The sequence below is a fragment of the Octopus bimaculoides genome, chromosome 23 (genome assembly GCF_046866305.1).
Source record: "Octopus bimaculoides isolate indiv1 chromosome 23, ASM4686630v1, whole genome shotgun sequence".
Classification (NCBI taxonomy): domain Eukaryota; kingdom Metazoa; phylum Mollusca; class Cephalopoda; order Octopoda; family Octopodidae; genus Octopus; species Octopus bimaculoides.
Genome location: NC_142950.1, coordinates 242,282 through 247,870, shown reverse-complemented (window position 1 = coordinate 247,870; position 5,589 = coordinate 242,282).

Genomic DNA, 5,589 nt, shown 5'->3' with positions numbered 1-5,589 from the left:
GCCGCAGGTATACGTACGAAATGTATGGGGTTTTTTTCTCATGTTCCTTTCTTTCTTTTACTTGTTTCATTCATTAGACTGCGACCATGCTGGAACAGCGCCTTAAAGTTTGTTTTTTTTAATATAATATATACTAGCCTCCCACTCTCACACGATGCTACACACAGCATATATGTTTGTGTATATATATATATATACACCAGCTGCCTTAACTCGTACAGGTCAGTGGATCAGTGGGTATAAGCGTTGGGGGGGGGGGGGTATTTTGGGTGCGATACTCCCTTTCACTTATAAGCACCCGTACGGGTTTTTGGACTGTTATGTGTATATATACAAACAATTATATATAGAACATAAAACAATTATATATAGATATATAGATATATAGATATTTGTTTTGCAAGAGATATTGATGGCAGACCTGGTCAGAGTAATGCGAAATGTCTCCTGTATGTGCAACCCTACAGAATTAAGGAGACATATACAACATTTCGTCCACCGCATGCAGTTCTCAGGTTACAGCCATAAAGAAAGGATCAGGGTATACAAAGGAGCTATGAAGAAGTTTGAAACAATCAAACGCAACGATAGGAATGGGATTTGCCCACTCTATAGGAGCAAATCATGGAACACCATAGAAAGGACTAAGAAGAAAATAGGGAAGGCCAGCTCATGGTATGATAGCCACAAATAGCAGAGCGTCATGTTCGTCGACACCACCCCTAGAGGCGAACTGGCGTACCGCTTTAGAAGGGCCCTAGACAAACTTAAGCTAAGAATTAAGGTTGTTGAAAGGCCAGGCAACCCTATTAAATCCCTTATCAGTAGAACATACCCTTTTAGTAGAACCCCCTGCACTGATAGGAACTGTATCTTATGTAGATTTAGCCCACAAACGAACTGCAAAACCAGAAATGTGGTCTATAGTATAAGATGTACAGAGGGACGATGCAGAAATAAGACAATGACATATGTAGGCAAAACAGCAAGGAGCATGGGGAGCGGGCAAACGAACATTGGAGGGAACTTAAGGAAGGGAAGAGCTCATCAGTTCTGTACCAATAAACACACCAATAAACACATACACATTGATAGATTCATAATATATACACACACACATCTAGGCATACAGGCGAGCACACAAAGGCATGCATACACACACTGATGTTCATAGACACACACACACTGCTAGATTCATAATATATACGCACACAAATATTCATTTACTAAAAACATATTTGGTGGTAGAGGGGACATGAGTGGCAGTTCAGGTCCTGTTTTGGCAAAATCCTCCACTGGAAGCTTTTTACCTTTGAGTAAGAGTAACAGTATTGGTGGTGGTGGTAGTAGCAGTAGCAGTAGTAGTAGTTCTAGTATTCATAGCAGTGAGAGGAATGTGTTTAAAGGAGACGCAAAACCTATGCAATCAGCATTTGCCAGGAAATCAATTGCAAAGGTCTTCGGTGGGGTGCCATTGTCAGAATCGAAAAGATCTTCCACCTCGGTGTCAACCAGCAGTGACCCCAACACTGGTAGTGTGGGGCTTTTTGGAAAATCCACTGAAAGCCATTCAAGCTTCTCCAAGACCAAAACCAGCGGCAGCAGCAGCACCATTAGTAAATATTCGACTGAAGTATCTGCGTCCCCACAACTAAGGAAAACGGGACTCTTTGGTAAACCAGAAAGGACTGGAAGCAGAGCTGATGAGAAAACTGTGTCTGTAAGTGCAGCGGACAACACAACTGTCAGGGCTTCTTTATCTCCTTCAACTTCAAAGGTACGGACTGAGGGTCTGTCCCATAGAGCAGCCTCCTCTTACTCGTATAGGGATGAGAATGAGGATGATGACAGGGTACTGAGTGTTGCCCAGCGGGCTGTCTCCTCCTCCAGAATGGAAATGGACAAAATGTCGAAGGCACCAGTTGCTTCCAGGTTTTACCCAAAGATTGGATTCCGCAGGAAGACTAGCATTGTCCAGAAAGAGGATTTCCATCACAGACGATGGTAGACATAAGAAGGTCCCCAGATCGAGGGGTGAATATGACTTAATGAGATCATCAAATCATTCAAAGATGTCGAGGAATGCCATGCGGCAACGCCAACTCTCTGAGGAGCTGGAGAGCCACCCGGTGCTGGTCTGCAAGAATATCCCACCTAACTATAACCAGGTGCCGCTTCTCCGCAACCACTTCAGCAAGTTTGGGGCCGTGCAGCGTGTCACTAGGAATCTCGCTAAGCATGCAGCCAACATTCACTTCAAGGACCACAAATCAGCAGCCCATGCTAAAATGAAGGGTTTTAAATTGGCCTCTGGGGTCCACATTCAGATCTTCTGGCACTCGAATCCCCATAAACAATCCTTAACCTCATACGTAGACCTTGACACTGTACCTCCTGATGAAGGTAAAAGACACGGCCATATGCCCCTACCTTCGTCGCGGAGGAGCATCAGCCCTCCTCCACCTCCGTCCACCTCTGGTAGGCGTGACCGCCAGCAACAGCCATCTTGGGTGTCAGATGAGGTTGAAGAGGAGCTGCGCTTGATGGCTGGCACAAGTGACATAAGCGGGGACTTTGTGCAGACCTTAGTGCGAAGCAACGATGTCGAAGGTCCTCGTGGCCCCATGACTAAGAGAGCTACCACCACCAGCACTACCGGCACCACTGGTAACGTTGTTGCTGCATCGTCTCCTCCATCACCTCTGTCTCGGAAGTCCGACAGCCCCTCAAGGCGACACCAGTCTTCCCATCACCATCACCAGCAAGAACCCCAGCGCAAAGTGCAGAAGCAACCCTCGCCCACTCCCTCAGGGGTCTCCAGTCAGGCCCCGACCCCGGCTTCAGTTCTAGGGTCTGCGACAACAACACACAGAAAGAGGACATTCCACCTTCAGCCACCTTTGTCGTCCTCTCCATCCATGACCTCTCAGCCAGCTTTTGCTGCTACAAAGAAGAGCATTGTTGGCCCAGCAGTTCCGTCCACTGTTAGATCCTACAGCTCTGCTGTCGCAGGCCTTAGGGCAACACCGTCAGCAACCACAACCACGATGACAACAACAGCAACAATGGCGACTTCACTTTTCAGGAAATCTGAACATAGTTCCATGATTTTTGGCAGCGACACAGATGTACAGAAAGGTCAGCACCATTATTATTATTATTATCATCAATATCTTTCAATTTTCTTTCCATGTTTTTGCCAAGTGTTTTCCCAACACCTAGGACAAGGAAACCAACTGTATGCATTGGTTTGCCATTGAAATAAACTCACCAGATTGTTTATTTACAAAGTCATAGAATAGAAAAAAAGGGAAAGAAAGACAGAGGCAGAATTATTTGCAGGATAAGCAAAATACTTGAAAAGCAGTGGAGCTGCTGGAGTCATTAGCATACTCAGTTTTGTGACATTGCATCTGAGTTCAAATCCTGCTGAAGTCAGCTTTACTTTTCGTCATTGTGGGGTTGGTAAAATAAAGTAGCAGTAATATACTGGGGTAGATTTAATATTCCTATAAAACAGCCGAGATGTTAACAGAATCATTCAGCCACTACTGTGATTGAATATATTCTTAAGTTCACCATTTCGTCAATCACAGCAGCTTCCAAGCTTCCCCACTAATTCAGTTCTCAACTAAATTGCAAACTGTTAACGGTTTTAAAGAGGACAACTCCTCAGCTACACCTTGGCAGAAATAGTTTGAGATTTGGTTCAGTAGAAAAAAGTTACATCAAAATATATCTGCAACCTCAAGGGATGGGGGCAGTAAGGCAGATATTCATCTTCAATTAACATAAATTTGTAAAATTTTAAATTAAAAGCATACGTTTCTTAGGCTTAAATGATAGAAAAATGCCTGGGGAATTCAGAATCATTTGTCGCATTGGACAAAAATTAGTAGAAAAACAGTTATGGGGTAAAATGTAATGAAATTTAATGTCAGTAAATAAGGCTTAAGCAATAAGAATAAAGAATATATTTCTAAAATGAATGTTTACATTGTAAGGCAGCGAGCTGGCAGAAACGTTAGTAGCAGTGATATACTGGGGTAAATTCCATATTCTTATCCAACACTGTAAATGTCAGTGAAATTATTATACAAGGCTAACACTAACTTCCTATTTTTTCTTTATCTTTCCAGCAAACGTAACTATTTCAGCATCTCGGGTCCAGCTTCTTGACCAACGAGACCGATCGATCAGAAATGGTAAGATGCATCCCTACAAAACCCCCCAATTGGTGGGGGTGCTGTTTCACTCTCTCTCCTGTTCCTTTCTGTGTGTGTGTGTTTACATGTGTCTGTGCATGCATATCATAATCAACATCATTTAGTATTATTATTATCATATATAATATTATTAAGCAACATCCGATTGTGGTTGATGCCAGACTCCTCGCCCCGACTGGCTCCTGTGCCGGTAGCACATGAAAAGCACCATCCAAACATGGCCAATGCCAGTGCCACCTAGCATACATATGAACAACAGGCTTCTTTCAGTTTCCATCTACCAAATCCACTCACAAGGCTTTGATTAGTTCGAGGCTGTAGTAGAAGACACTTGCCAAAGGCACTATGCAGTGGTACTCAACCCAGAACCATGTGATTGGTAAGCAAGCTTCTTACCACACAGCCATGCTTATATCATCATCATCATCATTTAACAGTTGTTTTCCATGCTGGCATGGATTGGACAGTTTGACTGAAAACTGGTAAGTTGGGGAGCAGCACCAGGTTCCAGTCTTATTTGGCAAATACATATGTATGTATATGTACAGACGATGGGCTTCTTTCAGTTTTTGTATACCAGATCCACTCATAAGGCTTTGGTAAGTCTGGGGCTATAATAGATGACGCTTGCTAAAGGTGGTGCCACACATTGGAACTGAACCTGAGACCTTGTAGTTGAGAAACCAACTTCTTAACCACACAACCATTTCTGTTCCTGTACACACACACACACGTTATCTCAATGCTTCCCACCCCTCTTTTTTATCACAATTATCTCATCTTACCATCTCCTTCTTATCATACACCTTTCTCCTCTCTCTCACACACACCTGACCCTTATTACTGTCCTCTTTCAGCAGGTCTAAAGAAGAAGTCCAATCTAGCCACTGCCAAGGCCCTCATTGGAACCTGTCCAGATATGTGTCCCGAAAAAGAACGCTATGACCGTGAAGCCAAGAGGCGTCTGCACATGTTTGAGATGCTGCCGGCCACCAAAATGATGGCCTACCCTCAAGTTGATCACGCCCGAGCTGTGAAGGAATACAGTCGGTCTTCAGCCGATCAGGTGAGGAGCAGACGACGAGGTCCATACAATGGATCTGTGTGTGTGTTTGTATGTGAGTGTACATATCTACTTCTGTCTGTGTGTACATGCATGTGTATTTGTGTCTATTTGTGTGTGCATGTGTCTGTGTGTATCTCTTTGTGTACAATAATCCCACACCGTGTCATGGTTCACCTATCATGCCCTCAGTACGTCGTGGATTTTTCTGGCTATTCTATGTAAATTTATATCACAGACTTCTCAGCAGATTGCAGATTTCTGTGGCCAATAGGGATTTCACTTTTTTTTTAGATTATA